Source organism: Tinamus guttatus, unplaced genomic scaffold, assembly GCF_059628265.1.
Source record: "Tinamus guttatus ecotype Peru unplaced genomic scaffold, ASM5962826v1 Tinamus_guttatus_pri_ptg000749l, whole genome shotgun sequence".
NCBI classification, from domain to species: Eukaryota; Metazoa; Chordata; class Aves; order Tinamiformes; family Tinamidae; genus Tinamus; species Tinamus guttatus.
In genome coordinates, this window is record NW_028289283.1 from 1,994,088 (window position 1) to 2,021,463 (window position 27,376).

The 27,376-nt window shown below is 46.1% G+C and overlaps 2 pseudogenes; one reads left to right on the forward strand and one right to left on the reverse strand.

Annotated features, from left to right (window-relative positions):
- Window positions 1-1,563: 1,563 nt before the first annotated feature.
- Window positions 1,564-2,450, reverse strand: LOC104566603 (endoplasmic reticulum lectin 1 pseudogene; annotated as a pseudogene).
- On the forward strand, window positions 2,449-27,015 carry LOC148591545 (uncharacterized; annotated as a pseudogene).
- Window positions 27,016-27,376: the final 361 nt, after the last annotated feature.

Consider the following 27,376-nt stretch of genomic DNA (forward strand, 5'->3'; position numbering starts at 1 on the left):
GTGTCGGCCACTCCACCCAGTTTGGTGTCATCTGCAAACTTGCTGAGGGTGCGCTCTGTGCCCTCACCCAAGTCCTTGGTGAACAAGTTGAAGAGCACTGGGCCCAGTACTGACCCCTGAGGACACCACTGGCCACAGGCCTCCATTTATCACCACCTTCTGGGCTCTGCCATCCAGCCAGTCCTCAATCCACTTCACTGTCCACTCGTCCAGTCCACACTTCCTGAACTTCCCTAGGAGGATATTATGGGTGACTGTGTCGAAAGCTTTGCTGAAGTCAAGGTAGACAACACCCACAGCTTTGCCATCGTCCCTCTGGCCAGTCACTTCATCGTAGAAGGCTATCAGGTTTGTCAGACATGACTTCCCCTTGGTGGATCCATGCTGACTACTCCTGAACAACTTCTTTTCCTTGACTTAACTCATACCTCCTCCCTCTTGCCCTTTTTGAAGACTGCAGTGACACCGGCTTTCTTCCAGTCCTCTGGCACCTCCCCTGCTCTCCATGACCTGTCAAAGATGATGGAGAGCAGCTGAGCAATGACCCCTGCCAGTTCCCTCAGCATTCTTGAGTGCATCCCATCTGGGCGCATAGATTTATGGGTGTCCAGTTTTCATAAAGCGGACACCCCTAGTCATCTGTGGACACCCAAGTAATCCATGCCCTTAATTTTCTAGAATGACAGTTTACCTTCCATAAACCAGATTGAAAATGCAAAATGCGGGCAGAGAGATGCTACTTGGTAAGACTTCTCACTTCATTGCTGCTTAAGCCCAGTGGGATACGTTATGACTTCAGGTCAAAATCCCAACACCCTCTGTCTCAAAGAAGTAGTCCAGGAAGGAAAGCTAGGATCCTCCTAGGTGTTACTGTGAAACCTACAGCTTTGCCTGTTTGTCATAAACTCTACTATTCCCATCTCAAAATGAGTTTAGAGACAATAAAATCGGACTTGACAGCTGCAGACAAACGAATGCCACACTGCTGTGGGCTCAGACCTCAGCCTGGGTGAGGAGCACCTCTTCTTGCCCAGGGCAACTTGTGCTGCAGACTGCGGGAGTATTGAGGAGCCGAGTCTCTGTGATGGTGAGCCAAAGACCTTTATTTAGGGTAAAACACAACTCACACAGTTTCCGATTTCAGAGCAGCCCCTGCCCTGCCTGGGCAGCATGCGGAGCTCAGCAACCAACTAGCCAATCAGGCAGGTGATCACACGCCAACCACACGTGAGGCCGCCCAATAAGCTGCCTGGTCACCCGCTGGCCGCGTGGCCACAACTCCTGCCTCTCCTGCTCAGCTCCCCATCTACTGAGGAGACACTGCCCGTCACTGGCCCCAGGCTGAATGCAACATATCCCCCTTTTATGTTTTTTGCCATCATGGTTCCGGTGAAGAAGAAAGGGAGGAGGAGGCTGCTTCTAGTGCCGGTCAGATCCATCACGCAGGAATCCACTGTGGGCCTTATCTGTGGACACACAAGCATACCCTCGCCCCCATGTTATGAGTGGTACTGCTTTTCCCGCCAGCCTATCCCCGTGTCCCACACCTCCACCATGGCTTTACTAAGTTGGGTTGGTTCTTTTCCGCCACAATGCCACAGCATTGGCGGGGCCTCGTTCGCTTTCCTTATCCTCGTGGTAACACATTTGCCATAGCAGAATTTGTACTTCCACCAACTCCCCCATGGAAGCAGTAGGAACCACTAAGAAACTCCTTTGTAAGTTGATCATCAGTCAGTTTGGAGATATGGGTTGTTCCTACGGTCCATAGTTGGTGGTTTCCAACAGCAACTGGTTTATGGATGAAAGATTTCTTTTCTTTTGTTGAATGCATTTCTTCCTCCTCAATTCTTCTAAAAGGCATCTTCATCAATTCTTGCTGTTTCTCCAGCTGTTCCAGGTTATGGGATTTAAGTGGTAATCCTGGTAGAGGCTGGCAAAAGATGTCATTCACAGGGGAAGCTCTGAATCTATATTTAGGATGGCTGCATAACAGAGGTGTCAGTATAACCACTTCATATTCACAGGTTGTGATTTCGACTACAGAGAGGATCTTGTGCTTAGCTTCTGGATGGCAAGTGTACATCACTGTGCTTGATCCGGGTAGGTTTTGTCTGAAGCTACAAGGTGTGCCATTTCCCATTTCTACAGGATAGTATGGGGTAATTTACTCTTCTGTATTTTTTGTAGTTATCTCTTTTGCACTGTGTTTTGGATTTCTCTTTTCTTCTTGATCTGGTTCTGACGGTGAGTTCTTTATCATCATATTTCCAGGACAGTATTCTTGTTTATTTTCTGACCAGTTTCCTTCTCTTCTTAAAAAGGTGTTCCACTTTTTTTCTCTTCTTAAAATGGTGTTCCAACAATTCTCCTGGAGTAGGACCATTGCAGTCCTTCTCTTCTCCCTCACTGCCACTGGACACGAGCGCAAGGATATCCGCAGCGGTCATGACAATGTGGTTGCACAGAGCCCCACCTGTGGGCAGGCTGGGCTCAGTGCCAGGTCGCCCTGCAGGGGCACTGCGGCTCAGCCCGCCCGCCGCCCACAGCAGGATCCCGCTGAACAGCGTAGCCGCCCCCGGCCCTGGCCTGCGCTACCGCCACCCCGCCCTGGCGCTGAGGGTTGCCCCGAACCAAGTAAGCCCGTGGAGCCACTGCCACCGGCCCCCACCGCCGGCCACATCTGCCCTATCCCACAGTATCACCCCGACCTTATCCCACGTTGGTGGGCTGTACACTGCATGAGTATTTAGATGCGGTTCTTGCTCATGCGCCCATATCAAGCTCTGTTTCAAATCAGCCGCATCTCCCGCATTCTTCTGCTCCTGGGTCATAGAATCCCCCATCGTTCTCGACTGCTGACCTCCATCTTGCAGGAGGCACTTGTGTGCGCGCAGCTTCCCTTTAGCCTTTGTTCAGTCGAGCTACATCCCGGTGCGACAAGTGTGTCTGTCACCTCTCTCTGTCCCTGTCCAGGCACCATTTACTGCACCTTGTGAAGGAGCGGACTCAGTCCTTCTGTTCCTTCGTTAGGTATGAACTCATCGTTTCCAGCCACTTACCTCTTTCCTTTCAAGAAGCTTTTAGTGCATGCACAAAGGGCGCTTCCTTTCAGCATGATCCTTATGCTTCCTTTCAGTGCGAATCCCAGAGTTCAGCTGGGCGGTGCAACCGGAGAGACAGCTGCTCTTCGAGCCCCACATTTGGTGCCATTTGCGGGCGTACTGAGGAGCAGGGTCTCTGTGATGGTGAGCCAAAGACCTTTATTTAGGGTTAAACACAACTTATCCAGTTTCTGATCCTGGAGCAGCCCCTGCCCTGCCTGGGCAGCACGCGGAGCCCAGCAACCCAACCAGCCAATCAGGCAGGTGATCACGCACCGACCACGCGCGAGGCCGCCCAGTGAGCTGCCTGGTCACGCGCTGGCCACTTGGCTAAAACTCCTGCCTCCTGCTCAGCTCCCCAACTACTGAGGAGATGCTGCCGGTCACCGGCCCCAGGCTGACTGCAACAGCAGATGATCCTCCTTCCAGGAAGAAGGCCACCACCCACAGCCTCTAGCTTCTTTACTGTGCAGCGCTCATCAGCTTCCAAGCCTCCCCGGGTTGCCTTCATGACAGCTGGAGCATTGAGATGTCCAGACAGGACATGGGGCTGCCAGGACATGGGCCACTCATTCACCTGACCCACGCTGGGGAGCCAGTAGAGCTGGGCTGGTGTGAACACCTCGAGTGCAAAGTGGCCACACTGTATTAGCAGCCATGGAAGCAACCCCTCTGCCCTTCCCCTTCCCAGCAATGAGCATGAAGAGGCACTACACCCCAGGGGCCAAGGTGTAGCAGGCTTGTGTTGCCTACTACAACTCCCCTTGGATTGTACGCTGTAGGCACTATAGGCTTGATGTAGCTTGAGTCAGCTTGAGCAGATGCTGCACATCAGTCTCAGGCTCACCCTCATAGTTGAGCCTACCTTGCATCATGTTCTCAGTCTCAGTTCCACTCTCCTTAGTGTTCGTTACCAGCCCCTTAGCCTCCTCTGGGGTCTTGCACTCAGGTCACTGGCCTACAGGCTGCTGCATGCACAGTTAGAGGTTGTTGTTTCATTCCCTATAATTCTTTTACTTTGCAGAGCAACCTCTGTGCTGTACCTGCTCTTCCTCTGCTTGGTGAGATGCTGGTGTTGAGTCTCTGCTTTTGTGTTGATGCAAAGAACTTCAAAAGCTTGACTGGAGAACTACATCTAGTCAGTGGCACACTGGGCATAACTGCAGCTGGAGAGTGTTTGGGCTCTTTTTGGCACAGATTGGCCAAGGGAGCCATGCACCTGCAAAATGCTCTGGAAGCACAGAAGAATCCCCAAACACCCTGCCCCCAGCCATTTAATTTTCAACGTTAGGTTCTTTGCTTCCAAAACTATAGCTATTCCAAAAACTGTCCACCTGGAGAAAATGTTAACAGGAAACATACCTGAAAACCCTGTGACCCTTTTAGTTGAGGTATTCATTTTTCTAATGCACTTTGGCCCTCTGGACCACGAAAAAGGACGAGACAGATAGATACAATCCAAGAGAAGGTTATTGAACTGCCAGGCAGTGACCCTTTTGACAAAGGGTGTTTTCTGGTCATATTACACAGCAGCAGTCACTTGGGAGCTGGAACCATGGCTAATGCTTTTCTCCAACTCATTGGTCAGTATGGATTAAGTGATATCCATTGTTTACAGCACCGCCAGAACTTTCCATCTCTCCATTGGGGAAGCAGAGATACATTTCTGTTAAGTACTAAGCCGTAGGAGTTGAAAGTGGATTGGCGTGCCTCTACAAATGCTGATAACTGCCTTCTTTAAGTATTCCCAGAAGAAACCTTCTGCCTGGGCTGTGCCAAATAAAACTCCATCCATCACCTCTGAAGATCTGGAAAAGTGGAAGGAACAGTTACAAAAGTGGTACCTTTCCGAAACATGAGCACAATCCAGGAATACTAGTCAAAACAGGAGTCACTGTACAATTTCCAAAAGAGGTGCAAATGTAACGAAAGCAGAGGAGGAGATAGGAAGAAAGGCTAAGGGCTGGCAAAGAAGTTCCCATGGCAATAATAATAATAATTATAATGTTTCAGAAGGGGACAGCTTTCAAGGAGAACAGAAACCACAAGCATGAAACCACACCCAGTTTTTTGCTGATGGCCTGTCTCTTTCTCCTGGCTATTAATTATAGCTGTAACTGGGCTATTGTCAGTTCTCACTGTATTATATGGCTGTCTTATGGCTATCTGGCTTCACCAAGTGGCTGTTAGCATCCACAGTCTCCTTTGTTAAGAACACATTCCTTCTGCAAAGCCTCTAAGTCTTCTTTTCCGCAGCTCTGGGTAGTCTTTCCAAACTAGTGTGAAAACATGGCATGGTTAACTCGGTTAACTATTGTGAAATGAAGCGGGATAGAGCAATGGTGAATGCTGATGAGATGAGGGCGATGCACTGTAAGCTTGTCAAACTCGAAGGCAGGAAGCAGTATAAGCTTTTAGAAGCTGATGCAATTGCAGGCAGGTGGAGAATGGCACAAACTAAAAAGAAAGCTCTTGTTTTTCTAAAAGATATAATCATTGGCCCGGTAGTTTTCACACTTCCATTAAATCATGCCTATTCCATTGGGAACAGCTATAGTTTTTGCTACAACCGATGTATTCATGATCAGTTCTCTGCCAGAGTTTCCAGTGTAGATAAGGTAGATAAGGTAGCACATATTTACACATGGGTGAATGATGTCTTTTGCCTTTGCTCCATAATGACATTTGGCCAAACTTTCTTTCTGATAGCTACTCCAAAATCATTGGTTTGCCTCGGATGAGGCAAGTACGTACTAAAGATACAGAGAAAATATGTTTCTCTCCTCACAGCTTGGTAAATTCATATATGATCAGTAAAAGCCACTGTCTTCACAACTATGGCAGTGACACCCAAGAGAAAGGTGGCTATGCTGGCACTTGGATAAGGACTGCCAAGGAACATGTTTCCAAGGACCCATACCGCACAAAGAGCCATCTGCTGCCAGAAAAGCACACTGCCTTGGTGGCACTCATGCCTGCATTGTAGATGAGAGGTAGAACTTGAACCACAGCATCAAGAGCTAGTGAAGACTACAGGCTTATCAACTCCTGATTCCACTTGGTCTCTTAAACAAAGACAGAGGGGATTCACAGCACTTTTGCAACTGGTACTACCCATGTCTAACATGTACTTTACAGACTCTACACTAGACGGAAGGTTTATGAGAATAAAGGACTTACGCATTCACACACTGCAACAGCCGTGTCGTCAAAGCAGAGCTGCTCTGCTGCTGTTTTTTAAAAGAATTGTGTCTATCATTGTCACTTCTAGATATAGTTATCTTCCCTTTTTCTATCAAAAAGCACTCACTTGTTAAGAAGGGAGATGGTTTTCTTAGGTCAGCAAGCCAATTAATCCACAGGTGCAAAATACCAGACACAATGTGGAAAAAATGCTTTTCTAACTACATATGAAAAAAAAGGGGAGGGATACCTAACTGGGAGGAACTGATCTAGAGAGCACACTCACACAAAACCAGACACTGGCATTCCACACAGAAAACCTTAATCCAAGAGTCTTGAAGAGGGCAGTCAGAGCAAAGCAAAACGTGCAGCACAAAGCAGAAGAAGAGGAGCAGCTCTGGAGTTTACACCCCTAGGAAGTGGTACTCCTGTTGCTCATACTACTCCAACGTAACTCCATTCACAGCCCGCTGCAAACATTTTTCAATCCTAGTGACAATAAGGCTTTCTCTCTGCCATTCTTTGAGGCTACAGGCTGTGCTGAGGTCTGTGAAGTGTGTGACAGTGGAGGCAGTCAACTCTAGGGCATGGAGACATTCACTTTCCTCTAGCTTTCCAGGCCAAAGCTGATCCCTTGACAACCATGACAGGAGTGGTTTTGTTTGGCTTTCTTGTGGTCAATGCAGCCAGGGCTTCTTCTGAGCCCAAGTGCTTCAACATGATGGCTCTTCTAACAGTGGACTTTGGAGTCCTGAATTTGTGTCTTTGCATGTAGAGCGATGCTTAAACACACAGGTGAAGTCCACAAGTTTGTCACCTTTTTTCAGAAGCTCTTTGGAAGTTCTCTAGATCTCTAGCATGTGCATCCAAAACAAAGAAAGTAATTCTTGTCACATTTTACCAGCTAACCCCAGTGATGTCTTCACTGAAACAGCCTAGCATGCCTTCTCATTGGAATGGCAAAGGAAGGGAAAAAGATGCCTTATATCCCAAGTCAGGGAGTGCAGATTGATCCCAGTGGACAGGGCAGGTTGGATCTGCAAGAGAAGAATCCTATTGTCTCTTTCCAAAAAGACGAGACAGAGACAGAGTTGCTAATACTAATTCTAGTCCAGCTCTGAGCTTTGAAACTGGCAGCATCCGCTTTGATCAGCTCCTACCACCCCTGCCCAGAAATGCTTCCTGTAGGAGAAAGGGAGACTGCGACACCATATGGTCATCGACAAGACTCGTTTATTGAACATTCAGTGTGCACTCTTATACACAACTTAATTAGGTTCATGCATATTGCAAGGCTTGAGCTCAGGATAGGTTAGCTCTTATTTGCGTCAACTCTTTGCCTCCTTATCTGACTCTCCGCAAGATCTCCTTATCTCTTAGTCAGCAGTCCTTCCACCCTTTCAGCTAGGCCTGGCGCCCTTCTGCCCTTTCATCTAGGTCTGGCGCCCTTCTGCCCTTATCTGGCTTGCTCACAGCATGACCACTGGCCTTCAGGAATCCCACAATTCCCCCTTCTTGTTTTTGAGCAAGCCAGGATTCTTGATGGTTCACCCAAAATATGTCTTTGATCGCTTTGTCTACCGTCTGTCTCAGACACTTAATCAGGCAGGGAACGACCACCAAAATGCACAAGATTAGTGGAATCATCAAACCCGTTTTGCTCAGTGATTGTAGCCAGCCAAACCTTCTTTACAGCATTCTCAATCATATTTGATACACATTTCAATAAGCAAGGCACAACTAGTAGAATGCAACATAGAATCAACAACACCATCCCAACACTTAATACCTAACACCGGTGCATCGAGTTGATCTGCTGTTCCACAAAGCCAACAACTCTTGATTTGGTTATAATTAACAATCTGCCTAAAAAGCATAACATATCCATTAGCGCTAAAAGCAGCATTAACCCCTATAATAGCGTTAAAAGCAATACTACCTCCTAAAAGCTACAACATACAGCTAATAACAACAGTAACACTTCTTCCTCCCATGTTTTCCTTCTGCAGGCTCACACTTTCCACAGCTAGGGTACTGGTTGCTTGCCTGCTACATCTGATCTAGGCGCGTTTGCAACAACAGTAACACTTCTTCCTCCCATGTTTTCCTTCTGCAGGCTCACACTTTCCACAGCTAGGGTACTGGTTGCTTGCCTGCTACATCTGATCTAGGCGCGTTTGCTTCCAGCCAAGGTCTCACCCATTTCGCTGGCACCCATCTGGTTCCAATATCTATAAATCAAAAAATTTAAAAAATTCCCAATTCTCCCCCTTTTTTTTTGTTTTTGTTTTGTTTTGTTTTGTAGCCAGTATTTCAGCTTTTGGTTCTTCATTCTTCCGGTATCAAACCGGTTCCTGTTTGCCTTTGTTTTGTGCAGCTGCATCAACTTCTTTATCTCAAGGAAACTCTGTCCTTTGTCTTACTTAAGCCCTCCGTATCAGCTCTGCCTGGCTATGTCCTTTTTCCATTAACCAGGTTTGAACAATGCTCTCTACACTTCCCCCGTTTTCTTTTTGGGCTACTAAGCTTGTATTCCACTCTTGATTAACTATTCGCGTAAGCATGTTTTGCAAGCATTTAAAGATACATGGTACAAGAAGCAAAATTGCAATAAACACAATCCCTATGGTAATTAAGTGTTGCACAATTGATGTTAGCCATGGGCCCAAACCGAGACCTTTTATCCAGTTGTCAAGGCCGAATCCTGTATTGTGCTGTAAATGTGTAGTCAATTCATGCAATTGTTCCAATTGCTTATGTATGGAATTTGAATGATCAGAAAGGTTCATACAGCACATTCCCTCTAGTTCCTCGCAACCATGACCGTGTGCTAATAATAGGACTTAGTCAGTCCTCTCTGCTGATATATATTATACAATAAAAATCTAAAGACTACACATACAAACAGCAAAAACATAGTTTCTATCTAGTGGCACGACCTCACGTAGCTGTGCACTTCACTAGTGAGTTCCACTGTCTCAATTGCCAAAGCCCATCCTTGTCGCCAATTAGGTGCGAATGGGCTTGGGATTTGGCAATAATCACCCAAAACAATGTGGCTACTGCGAGCCTCTATTCAGGTGAAAGCACCTTTAATAAGCAATGTATGAATAACTACTCTTGAGGTAATACTTGTCGGCAGGATACTGAGACTGAACATCTTCTCGAGTTGCCAGATTAGAGGGTTGCTGACAGGCTCCTAACTCGGCGGGCGTCCCCGCGGAGACAACGTGGATCTCAGTATTAGGAGTCTCACCCCCCCTCTCTCTGCACTGTCTGTTTAAGCCCGGTGCATCCTGCCACGTAGGGCCAGTACGTGCCAGCAGGCAGTCCGGGGGGCGGACAAACTCCACCTTCAGTCACATAACCTTCCCTCCTGGGTGCGCAAATGCGCATACCAGTAAGTGGTCCTAGCTGTCAGTCTGAGGCTCCTGCCTTCCTCATCTTCCTCCCTCTCAGGTGTTTGACCTTCAAACTAGTTTAAAGGATGTTTGCAGTTCCCGGGCAGGCAAACATCTTCTTTCTCAAGATCCCATTATGACTTTACAGATCATACAATTTTCCTCCTTTCAACCATACCTCGTGTCAGCATCATTATACAAAGGACACAACACATAATACAGACGAACATAGCAAACAGAAATAATAGCCCTAATAACAGTTTCTGCCCTTACTTAAAGCATTACAATTCTTCAACCCCCACTTTAAAAGACAGATCAAATTCCCCTGCACCTCCCCCCTGGCTTTTGTCAAGCCCTCAGCAACGTCAGTCTCCTTGATCTCATTCGCCTTCTCTTCCCCGGCCCCCTTCTCTAATTTGTCAAGGCGATTCAACAAGTCCTGGACCCAGCCGGGCTGTTCCTCAGGCTCGACAGGGGGTCCGGAAGTGGGGGCGCAGATGGTGCAGGTGCTGCAGGTGCAGGTCGGGGGGTTTTGGCGATGGATCTCCAAACACCAGCGGTTGTCGGTGGCGTGGCGGTCCCGGTCCTGAAGTGCTTGCAAAGGCTGCCGTGACTCCGGCGGCCACTTTGCTTTTTGCTTTCACATCGGATTTGAATACTAGGTGGGGCTCGGCTTTGAACCCATTCTCTCTGCACCAGATCAAAAGCTTGCAGAGGGCCTGTTCATCAGTAGCTTGCTCCAGGGATTGCACAAGCCTATTCACCAAATTTCCGTAGGACTTCCACAATCCCTGCTTCACCATGGTCTTATCATCATCTAACATTGCATCCCATAGCTTATCACCCAGTTTTCGCCATTCTGATAATTCATGCACTGTATGTGGGACAATAAAGCAACTCTTCACGTACCTCCATGCTAACAATCCCGGTAATTCTTTCTTTAAGTCAATTCCCTGTACGTTACATTGTTGTAAGGTACGGGTAAATAATTCATACGCCACTTGCCTATCCATTCCTGACGTCAGCGCGCTGTTGCAGCTCTCCAGGCTCCGGTGGCGCGTATGGCCCGAAACCATCTATATGATCTTCGGGGGTGCCGTCCTTCCAGCGTTTGCTCGGCGGATTTGCACCGTCCTGGCTGCAGAGGACCCAACTCCTACTTTCTCCACCGTGGTGCGTCCTTCTCCCGATTTCTTTTCTGTCCGAGAGAGGATTGCCCTTCGTTGCATCACGTCGGGGTCACCATTTGTAGGAGAAAGGGAGACTGCGACACCATATGGTCATCGACAAGACTCGTTTATTGAACATTCAGTGTGCACTCTTATACACAACTTAATTAGGTTCATGCATATTGCAAGGCTTGAGCTCAGGATAGGTTAGCTCTTATTTGCGTCAACTCTTTGCCTCCTTATCTGACTCTCCGCAAGATCTCCTTATCTCTTAGTCAGCAGTCCTTCCACCCTTTCAGCTAGGCCTGGCGCCCTTCTGCCCTTTCATCTAGGTCTGGCGCCCTTCTGCCCTTATCTGGCTTGCTCACAGCATGACCACTGGCCTTCAGGAATCCCACAGCTTCCCCCGCTACCCAAAGAAACCAAAATATCCTCCGTGAGCCACAAAAAACTGGGGACTAGACTCCCTCTGTGAGCTGCTGCCTGCATACTGTCACTCCCTCTCTGGAATGAGCCAGAAGGAATAGCATCAGTTATGCCACTTAAGGCCAGGACAGACAGTAAGCCCTGCAGAAAGGCTTGTGGCTATACAGGTGTCCTTTATTTTAATTTTATTTTTAATAAAAAAGATAACTTTAAAAAGACATTGTGCTGGTGTCCCACTTACCAACCAAAGGGCTTTGCTCTTTGTTTTTCCCAGGGAAACAGCAGCAGGACAAGAAACGAGGTTTTGCACTTCTTTCTCCTGTCCTGGTGGATCCCTGTTGGAGAGTTCACTCCTTCACTAAGGGGTAAGGGTGTTTTGTCATGTGGTCTCCTTTTATGCTTTTTTCCTTTTCCTTGAGTCTCCGTATTTCCCCTATGGGACCAGGGGCTTCCTTGGAGAAGGAGGCTGTGCACATTTATTTTGGAATAAATGTGTGGGGCAGAACCAAGGTTAGGACAAGAATGGTACTGGGGAAGATGAGCGGTTGCACTGCAGACGTGGCTGCTCCAAATGGCAGCAGTTAAGCCATTGGGCTTGACTGACTGGCGGTTGGTTTCATGAGCTGCCAAGTAAGACGGGACGCTACAGTGATACCAGAATCAAACATTTGTTTGTGTTTGGGTATAGTCAAGCAATGGCCTTTTATGCCTTTTCAGGGTAAAACAAATGCCTCCATTAACCTGCCCTTGTAGCTTTCTTTGGCAAGCAGCATTCTATGGAAAGCCCATTTTATCCTATTTATACTATTTTAGAGTCTAACATTAATGAGCGCAAAAGTGAAATCTGTATCAGTTTCACACACATACAAATGTAAATGCAGTGTTAAGAACTCCTATTTTCACTGTGCCAGGTCAAAGCACAATAAATCATCCTCTTGTCTTTTATGCCTTATGCTTTGAGGAGCAAATATTTTATCAGCGTTTTCAGAGCACTCACTTGTTTTAGTCCTCTCTCAGTATAGATCAGCATAGATTTGCTCATACCCTCTTCACCAGAGGCAAGACTACCCCTCATAGTCTTATTCTCTAGTCATTGTCTGTGTAAGAGAGGTATCAGCTCCCACGACGGGAAAGTACCACTGACGTGGATACAAGGCCAAAATTCAGGAGAAAACCAGAACATAGTCCAAAGCAAGTGGCTGAGTGTTAAGAAGTCCTTAAAACTTATCATCCAATTTAGACAAGAACGACTAATTAAGTTAAACATGGAGGAGCATTTATTTGAAAAGTACATAGCACAGAGTAAAATTAGTGTTAATACAGTATCCCGCCTTGCTCATATAACAAGATAAACCACATTTTTGCCATTTATTATTCTGTGAGCCCCGAATGTCGGTGATGTCTCCCCTGAGCCTGAAATCGATGGGATGAAAAACGTAAAATTTCCCAATAGCTGCTCCCATCTTAAACCTTATGACCTTTAAAAAACCAAAAAGCAACAATACTGACTTCAAACCTATGCTGAGATACGAGAACCAATCTTTCTTTTCTCGCCATATGTTGTGAAGTTTATCTGTGATGTAAGTGAAGGGAAAGATTTTCAAAGCTTACAGTGCATCTCTCTCATTTCAACTTCAGTCTTCTTGGCTTTGTCGAGTGTAATTTCAGAATAATTTTCCTGAGTTGGCCATGCAATGCTTTGGCAATATTTTGGCAGGATTGTACTCAGGGCAGAGGAAAATAGGATTTTTAGGGGTTGGAAAAGTAAGGCATTCTTCAGAAAGGAGACTGCAGATGTAAAAAGCCACTGGCGTGAGGTCTCATACCCGTAAGACAGGCCATACAAGACAATGAAAAATGATGATAGCCCCATTACAGCTATAATGAATGTCCAGGAGAAGCAGACACACCTCCGGCAAAAAAACTAAGTGTGGTTGCTTGCGAAGGAGCAGGGGGACAGTGCTTTGCCGTTTCCTCTGCCTCTGAAAGTTGTCCCCTTCTAGTGCCTTGAAAGGGTCTTCCTGGCAATACTTAAATGAGGCAGTTATGAGCATCTGTAGAGGAATGATCATCAAAGCCCTTTCAGCTGCTAATGTTATCGATCTGCAAAAGCTTGTGGGTGCCTTCCCTTTTGTCAACATTGAAGAATATAAAGTTGAGAAGCAGCTCTAGTAGCAGTGTGGCCAAACAGCATGATAATCTTTGGAGCCTGCTGAAAGTGCCGGTGCCAGTATGAGCAAAAACTGAGAACCACAGGTGACCATCTCTCAGGTTTGCTGCAAGCTTAATCCAAAAATAGTCAATTCTGCTGAGATGTGCTTTTGGGTTCATGGCAAAGAATGTCCTTTCGAGTAAGTGGTCGTCCTTGTGGAGAACAAGCCACTTGCGGCAAATAAAGAACCAGGTCTTCTGAGCGTGCAGATTTTCCACTTTTGCTCTGCTTAAGAACCAGCTTGGAGAAGGCCCTTGGTTATTGTGCCAGACTCTCAAGGCACAAATATCTCCGATGTCTTTCTTTGTAGTTAACAAAAAAGTATCTGTGCTTCCTTGACTGAAAGAGGAAAAATGTGGTTGTCGTAAGCAATAGACATCACTCGTGCCATCCTGGCCAACGAGTTGAAGAAAAACATCTGCACTGGTTCCAGCTCCCAAGCGACTGCCTGTGTATAACGTGACCACAAAGCACACTTTATCAAAAGGGTCATTGTCTGGCTGAGCGATGATCTTGTCCTTGGTGACCCTGTCAGCCTTGTCTCTTTTCACTGCCCAGAGGGCCAAAGCAAGGTAGGCAATAAAAATTACCACAGCCGTTAAAAGGGTCACAGCATTTTGCGTTATGGGTGCTCTCAAAGCTTCTCCCATGTTCACCGTTTGGGGGTCACTATTACCTTGGCTGCCAGCAATGTGATGTTGAAAGTGCGTATTTTTGACAGTGCCTCTTTTACAAGTCTTTTGTGCCCCAGCAGCGCTCTCGCCATTTCTGGTGGATAACGTATTCGAGGGAAAAGGTTCTTGCCAAATTCATAAAGGGCAGTGGAAATCACAGCATTGGTGGCCAGTGCAGAAGTATTCCCCTTTTTCAGCTTTGGATAAAAAGAGTTCTTTCATTTTCTTATGGTAGAGAAAGCATTTGCAGCAATGCTATTTTCCTTTTTGGTGAGAGGGATGGTCCGTTTTTTGCCTTCCATTCCGTTTTTTGTTTCTGCAGAGATTTTGCCCGGGAAAAGCTTTCTAGCTTTCCTAGAGGTCAGGACTGAGGCTTTAGGGTCAGTCAAACTAAAACCAGCATTAAAACAGTCTCCAGTTTGGACGTAAGGTGTCATTGGTACACTAGAAGCACTTAGTGAGGCAAGTAGCTTGTGAAACACAAGAGCTACTGGTTGACTTTCAACTGGGTCCTGCTCTTTTACATATAAACTCACTTGTTTAAGTGCTCCAAGGGAATTATATACATAAATTTTCCACGGATGCTCTGGAGAGCATACTCCAACTGGGAGAAAAGGAGAAGGAGTTCCAGGCTCATAACTAAAATGCAGAATTGTAGCAAATGTATTTTCCTCTGAAGAATGACTTCCAGTACCTCTGGTACCTTTTGGTACTTCAAAAGCTACTGTTATTTTATAGGTCAAAGGCAAATGGACACCCAAAAATCCACTGCATTGAAGCACAAGTTTTGTCAGAAATGAGGGAGCCCAGCATGGTGTGATGGTACACTTTCCCATCTTTGCAGAGGAATGTAATTTAAATGAGTATCTGTAGATAGATGACTTAGCATCCCAAGTAGTTAGTGTTAAGAGCAGTACATGTGATCGATGCACAGTATTCATAAAAGTCAGAACATCAATAGAAAGATAAGCCCCAGAGCTCCCTCGTGAGGTTATTTTGACAAAGAAATGAAACACTTGCAGCCCGGAATCTAAAGCGGAGCTGGCAACAGTTATGCGTAAGGTATTTATACCATAGATCATAGCTGAGTTAATAGGCCTTGACCAGTGTGAGCTGCTCTTGTCACGGTGGTGGTTGACATAGGGCAGAGTTTCTCCAGCTGCAGTTAAGCCCACTGTCTTGAGGCGTGCATGACAGTCCAGCTCTACCGGCTGCCCCACGTGGATCAGGTAACCACGTGGCCCAAGTCCTGGCAGCTGCATAACTGCGCAGACATCTCCATGCTCAAGCTGTGATGAAGGCACGCAGGAGCAGCGCATGAAAGCTGATAAGGACTGCATTGTAGAGAAGCTGGAGGCTGTGGCTGGTGGCCTTCTTCCTGGCAGGAGGGTTGCCTGCAGCACAGACATCCCCGACCAGTGAGATGTGTTCTTCACGCAGGCAGGGTTCATGGAGCAGGAGCAATGTGGTGGGGCCTGTGGCTGCCGCTTTGCTCCGGGGGCTGGCTGGTAATGCCAATTCCTAGATTTACTCCGTAAGCAGGAGTTGCAGTGCTCCATGTCCAGTCTCTGCGAGACGTGTCCATGAGGGCTCAGGGAGCTGAGCAGCAGGGACGGGGATTGCAGGAGCAGAGAAGCATCCTGCAAGTCTAGAGGGTAGTAGCTGGGAAGCCAGAGGAGCAGAAGGGCGAGCACCGTCCCTGCCACCGCTTGGCCAAGGGAGAGCCGTGGCCCGAGAGCCATTGGTGCTGCTGCTGCACGAAGCAGGCGCGCTGGGCTCCAGAGGTGCCCTCAGGGCCGCTTGCCCTGCGCTGGGCACCTTGGGTCCCGAGGGCATCAAGGAAGCAGGTGGCCCCTGGTGACGACACCCAACAATGGGGCTTCCCATCCCCTCTGAGGCGTGGGGGGGGCCGCCCGGCTCCTTCTATTGCCCCCCGCTCTGGAACAAACCACCCCCTGACACCAGCTTGCCCAAAGCTGCAGCTCTGCCCACGTCCCAGGTGGCCCTGACCCTGGCTGGCCACTGGCGACCCCCAGGGACTCCCCCTTCATGAGGCGGGAGGTGTTGGGGATGCTGCGGAGGTGCTGTGGGGCCGCTCTTGGGCGGATGGAGCTGGCAAAGCAGGGTCATGGTGCCCCTGAGGGACTGCAGGCTGAGGGCCGCTGCCCGGCGGGCAGGGGCCTTTATCGTCCCATGCAGTTTGTTCTTCCTCCCTGCCTGTCCCCCTCGCGATAAGCAGCAGGTCCTCAAAGAGAGGCCGATGCGAGCCGAGGCTGCTGTGGCCATGTGCTGCGAGTGCCGCGGAGCCCCTTCCAAAGAGCTTCTGAAAAAAGGTGACAAACTTGTGGACTTCACCTGCCTTTTTAAGCATTGCTTTACATGCAAAGACACAAATTCAGGACTCCAAAGTCCACTGTTACAAGTGCCATCATGATGAAGCACTTGGTCTCAGAAGAAGCCCTGGCTGCATTGACCACAAGAAAGCCAAACAAGACCACTCCTGTCATGGTTGTCAAGGGATCAGCTTTGGCCTGGAAAGCTAGAGGAAAGTGAATGTCTCCATGCCCTAGAGTTGACTGCCTCCACTGTCACACACTTCACAGACCTCAGCACAGCCTGTAGCCTCAAAGAATGGCAGAGAGAAAGCCTTATTGTCACTAGGATTGAAAAAAGTTTGCAGCGGGATGTGAATGGAGTTACGCTGGAGTAGTATGAGCAACAGGAGTGCCACTTCCTAGGGGTGTAAACTCCAGAGCTGCTCCTCTTCTGCTTTGTGCTGCACGTTTTGCTTTGCTCTGACTCCCCTCTTCAAGACTCTTGGATTAAGGTTTTCTGTGTGGAATGCCAGTGTCTGGTTTTGTGTGAGTGTGCTCTGTACCTCTGTTTCTTCCAGGTAGCTAAAACCCTTTTTTATTTTCTTTTTTGTCGTATTTAGTTATAAAAGCATTCTTTCCAGATTGTGTCTGGTACCTTGCACCTGCTGATTTCTTTGACTCATAAGAGTTTGGGTGTGAATCTGGCAGCCATGCCTTTCTTAAACTGCATAATTCCATGATAGGAAGGACAGTACCTCTGTCCCTTTTAGATCTCTCTGTTCCATGTACTTTGTGCTTCCCTCATTTTCTCTGCACAGTTCTGTCTGAATTGGAGTTGAGTCCATTTGTTTAGGTGTTTCCAGAACCACTGATCTGAGGGATTTAATTAAACACAATGGTAATTTGATGCCCAGGTCCAGGATACCCCTAGTAGTTGTGGGGATATGTGAAACAGAAGTATCAGCTTGTTTCCATGATCCCAGTTTGCTTGCTGACCTGTGTTGCGGTTTGATGGGAGGGCAAATGTGGTAAGAGATGAATCCCCTTGCATTCCAGGCAATACTCAAAGGTTAGAGGGACAGGAAGCAGGTGGACTCATCTCTTAATAGGGATACCAAGTACTGCTTTAGCTATACGCCCAACTCTGGCTGTGTCGGATTCACGAACAGTGTGTCGACCCTAGGTTTGACCGCCTTTCTAGGAGAGAATTGATTTCCCAAGTAGTGTGATCAATTATAAGCTCGGTTCTGGCAGTATCGGATTCACCAACAGCCTGCTGACTGTCAGTCTGATTGCCTTCAAAACAAGTGGTCAGGTTCATGAATAGCACATTTTACTCAAATACAACATTTGGAAAACAGGTTTCGGATGTCAGTATAGGAAATTCTCTACTACAGTGTGGGGTTCTTAGCTAGTGCCTAGTGTACAAATGCGGGTGTATTGAGGAGCAGTGTCTCAAGGCATTGAGCCAGAAGACATTTATTAGAGCATTGGCATACATACTTACAGCAAATCACTCGATCACTCGGATATAGTACTTTATTTGTCTACAAGCATGGGAAGCACAGCCATAGCCTAAAGGATCACATCAGCTTCTAGACGCAGACGTACAGTTGCTCTTTTGTTCTTTGTTTGCTGACAGAGCTTGCTGACAGAGCACCCGCACTGCTGTCCTTGAAGTTACTTACATACTAACAAGGCAACCCATTCTATTGTTCCCGAAGCAAGTCTCCACATACATACAAATGCGCAATCATCACTCGCCCCGAAGACAGGAGAGGGCTCTCAACCTTAAGGAGTCTCCTCAGGCAGTGTCCTGACCTAAGGGGAGGAAAGGGGTTCAGCCTGTCGACTGATCCAGAAGTTACGAAGGAATCTTCCCTCTCTCCTCTTCCTTCTTTCTTCTTCCTTAGTTCCTCTTTCTCCATACTTACCGTCCCATTCTTCCCTCCTAGTTCTTATCCCATTCTTCCTTCCCAGTTCTTACTATATTATCCCTCCTAACTTCACCTTCTATATATTTTCTCTTACATTTAGGTGGAGCTGGAGTGACTCTAGTCATACTTACCTCTGTTATTCACTGATTTTAAAAAGTCTCCTGAGTTAAAAGAAAATCTAGAGAGCATGCTCAGTGAGGAACAGTCATTCCTTGGAAGTGAGTAACATCTAAAATGGGCTTGTGTATTGGTATTATAATGAGATTAGGAGGAGGAGAAGTTTGAGCAGTCTATTGGAAGGGGCTGATCTGCCACCATTGTTGGCGCAGCATCAGACATCACACGATGTGGCTTATCAGCTGCATGGTACAACCAGATTGCACCTCTGCAAGAAGTACAACAGAGTTGGCTGCAGTGTCTTCGCTCTCCATTCTCTTATCGTCTGCATGGCACTATCATATTACCTCCTTCACAGGGAAGCCAACAAACCTGGGCCATGGTGTCTCTGTTCTGCTCCACTCTTTGTTTACTCTTATTAGTATGTGCTAGGAGGGCAGATTGTGTTGCCAAGGGAATCGTGGAGAAGTAGGTTCCACACATTCTGGAAGTAGTAATTGTCTCTCACTTCAGCAGGCCTCTGTAAAGCCATAACTTCTGTGAGGCCCTGGTTTTTCTCTAATTTCCCCTTTCTCAGGCAATTCTCTCTCAACCTAAGAAAACCATCTCTGACCTTATCAACTGAGTGCTTTTTGATAGGAAAGGGAAAGATAACTCTGTAACTATAAGTGGCAATGCTAGACACAATCCATTCAAAAAAGAGCCTGGCAAATAATCCTGGCAAAGGTTGCTGCACTGGAAGTGAAACACTTCAAAAGGAGCATCAATTAGATAATCTTTCTTTTTTAAAAACAGCAGCTCTGCTTTGGTAGTATAGTTCATTTGGAGTATTGTGGTGTGTTACTCTGCAAATCCTTTATTCTCGTAGACTCATAGAGTCTGTAAAGTACACGTTACACATAGATAGCACCAGTTGCAAAAGTGCTGTGAATCTCTTCCATCTTTGTTTAACAGATCAAGTGGAATCAGGGGATCGTAAGCCTGCAGTTGTCACTAGCTCTTGATGCTGTGTTCCAAGTTCTACCTTTCATCCAGGACACAGACATGAGTGCCACCAAGGCAGTGTGCTTCTCTGTCAGCAGATGGGTCTTTGTGTGGCTGCTGTTTTCCTGAAGCCCCACAGGCATGCCAATGCTTGCTGTGCTGTAGTGAGAGCGGGAGCTGAGGTATCAAGAGTCTAGCTTTGCACTCCATAAATGGCAGGCATATTTGGATCCACCCAACCAATCATACTGCTCCCGAGATGCATGTTAAGAAGACATCACCATTTGACCTCACATAGTGTGTAGCTGAAGTCGCCATGTGGTGTTCCCCTTTATTAGCAGGGGATGCATCTCGGAGGGCAGAAGAATGAACCCACACAGTTTGGCTGCAAGAGGACTGGCTTTGTTGCTTGTGAACCATCATATTAAAATATAATTCATGAACCTGTCCTACAGGATCAGGCCTTTTACCCTGTAGCTGACCCTCCATTTCACCCAGAACTGTGAGAGTTCCTCAGCAGAAGATGCAACATAGAAGTATATTTTGTAGTCTGAATAGGAGCTTTACACATGTCATTAAGAGTTGTAATGCTTAAATATATTATAGCTATAATTTTCACCCTAAAGGTGATGAAGAAGTTGATCTCTGGTATCCTAAGCTGCACAGATAATGAAATCCTGACTCAATCAGATGCAAGTATTGCAAATTGGCTTTGAATAGTATTCTTGCATGGGAAATAATGTGGGAAGTATTCTTCCACTTTGTAAAAGCTATTTAATAAATCCAAAGAAGAAATTCTTCTGTGTGCAGCTGACTTTATTCTTCTAATTCTTTTTCTCCTTATAAGACTTTCCTGTGAAAGGCCTCTTCTTCATTCAAGTATTTAATCAACAAACTGGACGTGCTGTCTGGAAAAAGATATCGTTGTTTACACACATGCCTGTAATGTCTGGGGTTTGGTTTGTTTGATATCTGGATGTTCCTAAACATGAAAGTTCTGAATAGAAATTCTGTGGTGAAATGCTTTGACTCTTGTCAAGAATTCTGTGGTAGTGCATAGGCTGAGTATGAGGAGCCCTGCAAGTTGGGTCAAAGACCTCTGGAGAAAGGAAGGAAAACTCCATTTTCCAAATGTAGCTTTCCAAATTAATCCCTTCTACTATCTTTTCTCACTATTCTCTAGGAAGTTACTTTGCCAGAGACGCTTCTTATTCCCATGAATACTGTCAACCTGCCGTGAAACCAGCCGTAATGTTTGTGGCTCGTGTATTGGTTGGAGATTTTGTTGAAGGCAATGCAAGCTATGTTCGTCCCCCAAGCAAATCTGCTAGTATGCTTCGGTTTTACGACAGCTGTGTGGACAACAAGTTAAATCCCTCCATTTTTGTTGTCTTTGAAAAAAAAACAGATTTACCCAGAATATCTCATAGAGTATAAGGAGGCAGAAATGTATTGTGTCTTAGAGAAGGATGAGAGCAGGCTGTATCCCTCATCTTCTTCTCCCTTTTACTCAGTGACTTTTTTTTCTGTACCCCTCTTCTGAATGTTTTACTGAAGAACTTCCATACTGAGGAGGGCTGGAAAAGAGAGGTGGTCTTTAAGAATCTCATCACCTTGTCTTCTCCTCTTCCTTACCAAAATTGAAGAAACATTTGCCTAAGCAGAGTAGAACGATCAGAATCAAGGTTAATTTTGTGACTTTGGTGGGAAAATAATGGTAAACAGTTCTTTTGGAAATAGGTGAAGAGGATTGATTTCTCTTTACTAACAGGTTCAGGTAAGAGCAAAATCAACAGTATGGTAGTTTTCAAGCAAACTCCCTGTTTTTTTGTACTTCTCCAACATGCTCCTGTAGTGTTTTGCAATGTTGAGGGCTTTGTGAAGTCTTCAAGGTTCTTTTCCATACAGAATATGGCTGTTCTTGATGCTCTCTTCTGTCACAATTCTAAGCAAGTTGAAGTACTTAAAAATGATGTGACTTTGCTTTCAAAATGCCATCTATTAATGCCATACTAATTTCATGTTTAACGTAGTAAAACAAAACTAAACTTCTTTTAAGCTCATAATGAATGCTCTCCAGTGGAGAAGTTTAAGTGGTCCTGTGGCAGCTACTGCTCTTCAGATTAGGGAATTGTTGGATCAAATTCTTTTTGCAAATCTGCAAACAGTTATGGTACTAACTTGCTCTGGACCTAGAGAGTGCAGACAGGTGAGCAGAACCCAAACTGTGGAAATCACAGTCTAGGAATCAGCTTGTCCTCAGATATAGTGTTTTGTCAGCAACTAATGGCCAGAAGCACGTAAAAATTCTGTCACAATATAGGCCAGCCTTTAAAATGAATGTGCCTGTACATTTTCCCTGGGTTGCTCTTTCACAAAAACGAGTAGCCTCCCAGCTAATTCTTCTCTTCAACACAAGTCAGTAAATCAAATGTACTACCCAAAGATCAGAAATTACAAAGAGGGTGGGGAAGTGTAGAAAACTAGGCAAATGCATTGCAATAACTCTTTTAGAAGTAAATGCAAATACTCATTGCTAGTAACAGAAGGAGGAAACAATTTTATTCTAATTAAAGTCTCTCGCTGTGCCTGTAGAGTTCCTCGATCACTTTGAGATATGCAGTTTATTTTCAAATAAAATGTATTTTCAGCCACTTTTTTGCTTCTTTGTGTGCATTTAACCTCCTGCAAACTTCTACCTTTTTTTCTGGGTTAATGACCTGAAAAGGGAAGAAGACTTGCAAAAAATTACTGTGATGGCAGGAGGATGGAACATGCACAGGAATCCACTCTTGTGTCCGTTAGCACCTAAGCCCTGCTAAGAGGACTGCCTCACAAGAGAAGTGCAAGGCATGCCAGAGGCACACAGCTGTCTGGACAAGAATGTAACAGCTGCAGACTTTGGTCTCAGGTGTCTTTTAGTCACTCTGGTTCAGAGGGACTGACTGTCATAATCCCTAGTGGCTCCACAAACACTCACTTTTGAAGGAAAGTGGGCTACGGTTAGGAGACTGTATTTTCAAAGAACCTTCCTGACTGACTTCCCCAGGGACTTGGATTTCAAAGGGCTTTCTTCTGGCAATCATGGTCAAAAAGATTTTGGTACCATACACTTTTTAAAAAGGCCCTTGTAAACGGCAACATTCTTTAAAGCTCTTTAAAAAAAAAGGGACCACCTGGCCACCAAAGCATGGTGAAGGAGAGCCATCCATGCAATACTGCCTTTGTGCACAATCCTATAAAATCCTCTGCATGCACTTCCAGGTGACTTTCCTCTCCCTAGAAAGTCTTCTAAACTGAGGGCTGAAAGGTGCACCTCACATAGGTAAGAGAAGGGTCATGGAGGGGGCCAGCAGCACTCTGAGCTAAATACCTGCCAGAAGGAGTAAACTCCTTGCCGAGTCTGAAAATATTGGTGTTGCTTTTGAATTTCTGGACATGACTTTCTCGCTTCTCCTATAAACCTGTAAACGCACAAGTTCTGTGAACCCACAGCAGTGGTACCGTCAAGGGGCAAGACAGATAAACCTGAAGAGCTTTGAAAAGGTGAGTTACCTACAATTCTGGAGCAAATATTCCAGTGAAATGAATTTATGCAAGTATTGCCCAGCAGACCATGTATCTTTTGATCTCCATTCTCCCTTTCAGCCAGATTCCAGAGGTAAATCTCTTATGAGATGTTCCTTGGGGAACGGGGTGGTTGGATGGGGACATAAAAGAAGGGCCGGCAGCCTCTCCTCACTCAAGCGCTTTTGTTTCACTAGGATAACACAAACCACATTGAACAGAAGGAGTAGCTCCAATATTCTAAGTCAAAATAAGAATGGGAAAGCAAAAGCAAAGCAGGAAACCGGAAGGTCTCATCTGCAGCAAATGGTGTAGTACCAGTGGAGTGTAAAAGCCTGAAGTCATCAGAGTCTGTTAAGTAGGCAAATCTACAGGTTAACAACACATTTCAAAAACTTCTCAGTACAAGCGAAAAAGTCAAAGACAAGTGCTGACTTAAGCAGATCTGAATGTACTGATGTAAAGCCGAACTAGATTTCAATCCCAGTGTCTTAAGGGTCCCTGCATGTCATTGTTTCATTTGCATCCATTTTTGCACTGGATCACTTAGCTCCATTCACACTGGTGACAGATAGTTAATGGTGAAGAAGTTCTTCACTTACGCATACGTTTCCTCTCTCAGAAAAAGCAGATTCATGCAACACTGCCATGGCTTCCTCTTGCAATTCTCTGAAATAGTGATTCAAGAAGGACTACACTGATGCTGGAATTCAAAGCAAGGGTCTATTTCTGGTCTTATATATGAAGATAAAATATCAACCACCAGAGAGCGCCACAGAATAGACTGGATTTTCCATTTCCGTAAACACTAAGTAAACACTAGGGAAAAGACAGTCATCAGAAACCAAGGAGGCCTGCTATTTGTGGAAGGAAGAGTTTTACCTCTGCCCTTAATGACAGGCAAATCAGCTTAGAATTTTCTTTAAAGTAATGCATATCCATGATGGATATTACTAACGTTTTATGGTATTCTAGCTTTATTCTACCTACAGATCAGATCATATCTATATATTGGTCAGTGCAATATTGGGCTAGTCTCTCTGCTACAGATATACCTCTTCGCGAGCAGTGACACAGCAAAAGAAACCTGTGCTTTGCTCCTGATGAAATCAAGACCACAAGGAGCACACAGCCCCCATAATCTGCCAGATAAATCCACCAAGCGCCTGCATTTAAGCCAGCTACTAACTGCTCCATGGACCTATGTACAGTCCTTTTGTAAAGGAAGAACACACACACCCCATCAAGCTCTAATGCTATTTTAGACTGAGATGTCACAAACGCACATGCTCTACTGTTCTCAAACTGCTCCAAGATTAAAAGCAGAGATTTCAGCATGTGGTTGCTAGATGTGCTCTTAAGCCAACAGTGCATTTAGCTGCTCCATAGGAGGTGGAAATTTTTACTATCTGTAAGGTCATAAAATCTCCTGTGGGAAGCAGAATCCAGACCTTGATTCTGGAGTACAACAGTCCAGAATTATATTTGTGACAACCTTTGTTACCTAGAATGTGAATTAAGTTGTTTGGAAGGATGCGAAGAGTGTGGCACCCCTATCTAATTTCTGTTCTGATGACAGAACAAGGAAACCCTATTGAGAACGTAACTGAAAATTTACAGCAAATAGGGGACTTACCGGAATTGAGGTTAGACCAACCTAAACCCAACTTGCCAAATAGACAAAAAAGAATGGAAAATGCCACAGGGCCGGACTTGGGGAGCGGCCTCGATTATTTTGGCTGCTGTTACAGAAGGGCATTGATAGACAGGAAATTGATGGGAAACCAACAGAAGTATTACGCTAACGGGCACGCCAACATCATGTCCGTACGGTCCAGGCGACCAAGCAATGCTCAGGAATAATGTCTGAGGCATTCCAATTTAACATCACTCGCTGAGACGATCCACTGTTTGTTACACGTACCATTTATTGGTCGGAACAAAATACACAAATGGTCTGTGCTTTGGTGGACACCGGAGTGGAGGTCACAACAGTGCACGGGAACCCAGAAAAGCACAGGGGGGAAGAAATCTCTCTTTGAGGTTGGGGTGACCAGCCCGTCAAGGGAAAGCTTGAAACGTACTTCCATCAAGCTATGGACTGGACTCTTGAAGCTGTTGGGGTGCTGCGACCAGGGAAAGTCTAGATGATCCAATCAATCAGCGTGCTCAACGATAGAGGGTTGACCAAAGAGTGGACACCCCTTACCCTGATGAGAGGGATACCCTGTGTGAATTGTGCGGTAACCACCTCAACTGTAGCATAAAAATTTGGAGAGAACTCTAGTATCTTCCCTGCTAGGGAAGGGTTGTTATTAAACCGTAGATGAATACTTGAATGGGACGCCAGGGCGGGGGGATCCGCTGGCTACGCTGAGATGTTTGCATACATATTGTCCCTAATGCGGAGGTTTTGCGATTCATGTAGCTCACTCCACAAAGCGCCAGCCAACACCTGATTCGGACTGGAAGAGGGTCCCTATGGATCACCTTAGATGGAGTTGAGACAGGATGGGCCAAGAATCGAAATAATCCCCGAGACGGCGAAAACAAGATTTCTGGAAAACTAAGGCAACCCCCTCACACCCCATCCTCACCCCACCCCCCCATCCCTCCTCCTCCTCTCCCCCCTGCTCCCCGCGAGTGGATCAGATGTTCTGGGGGAGAAGGAGGATTGGGAGCCGTATTCTGACTTGTATCCTTGGAGAGAGAGACTAGGGACATAGTTCAGTATAGGAAAAAGAATGAAGCGACAGCCAAGCTCCAGTTTGAGGGGCAGGGAATGGCTGGCAACCCCATGTAGAAATCATCAGGTGTGCTGCAAGCACTGGGAATTGGACAAAATAACGTGTCCCTCGCTCTTAGTTGCACCCAGGCCCAGATGTGGGTGCACAGTGTCATTGCAGGTATATTGAGAGATGGAGACAACAGAATCTTCCCCACTGAGATCTGAAAAATCGTGTGGGATATGGCCACGGAGGAACAACAACAGCTTCAAACATGGTGGAGACCTGTGACCTTCACCCAGCGTGAAGGTCCTCAGCGCAGTCATCGCCTACATACCGATCGTAGCGGATGTCACCATTGAGAAGGTTTACCCCATCGCAGCTCTGGGAATTAACATCATCAAATCTGTGCTCTACCCTCCCCACCACCACCCACCCCACTGCTGCCCACTGAATATGGGCAAGGGTGTCTGATAAAAAATGGCAATCAGGAGATCTAGAAGCCTCTACTTTAGAACGGGGGCTGAGGTTTGTATGCAAAGATGATGCCCTTAAGGCGAGCAATGTTTCCTTTGATACCAAAGAGGGCGTATCCCATTTTGGGATCAATCCGCAGAGTAAATAATAAAACCGCATTAGCTTATGTAGGGAAGTGAGTTTAATGACTCTAATACGTGTGCTTGCAATGTAGTTATTATTAGAGGCTATAATTTTGGGTATAAGCCACCCATGTTTACTAGTCAGTTGCTAATTAGAAACTATACCGTATATCATAGCAGGAACCCAACCCCAATAGGTATGGATTTATTACTTGTAAAAAAGTGTTAGAACTTGCAAATTTACAACAGCTGTTAGAAAATGCTAAGGTAGAAGCTAAAAAGATCCTAATCATTGTGCATCATGATGGCAACAGGATAAAGCAGGTCATGGAATGGATTAAGACAGTGGGAGCGCATCGCTGATGCAGAAATTTTCTTTGGCTGTCACCCAGAGCGACTGGTGTGTTCAATGCACTGCTTCATCCTGTCACAGTTACACTACTACTGCGAATCTGTGTGTGTTGCCATAATAGCAGCTTGCTGCTGGATGAGGCAAGTGAGACACTACCTTGGTAACCAGCTGAAAAGCCTAAGCACCTCCTACCATAGTCAAGGACAAGGCTGGGTTGGCCTCTGTGTTTGTCACCAAGAAGAACCTTGAGTTCCACTGTTGGCTGTAACCCATTAGGCATTGAGCGGTGGGGACACATGCCATGCCAGACCTTGATGTGAGTGATGGCCATCTCTCTCTCTGAGGGCCATCTAGGAAGCGAGTGTAGGCCAAGCGACCTGCTGCTGGCATGAGTAACAGGTAGCGTAATCAACTTGTGACTTGTGAGACAGAACTCGCCTGTAAATTCCTTATGCTATCTCGCACGTAGGCCGGCCAGACTGTTTACGCCACCCTGCACGGTAGGGCGACTTCCCATTTTACAGCCCTATGTGTCCATGGTTTTAAAAAAAAAAAAAGAGAGAGACAGAGAGACAGAGAGATGCAGGAACACCATTGCTTGAAGGCATTG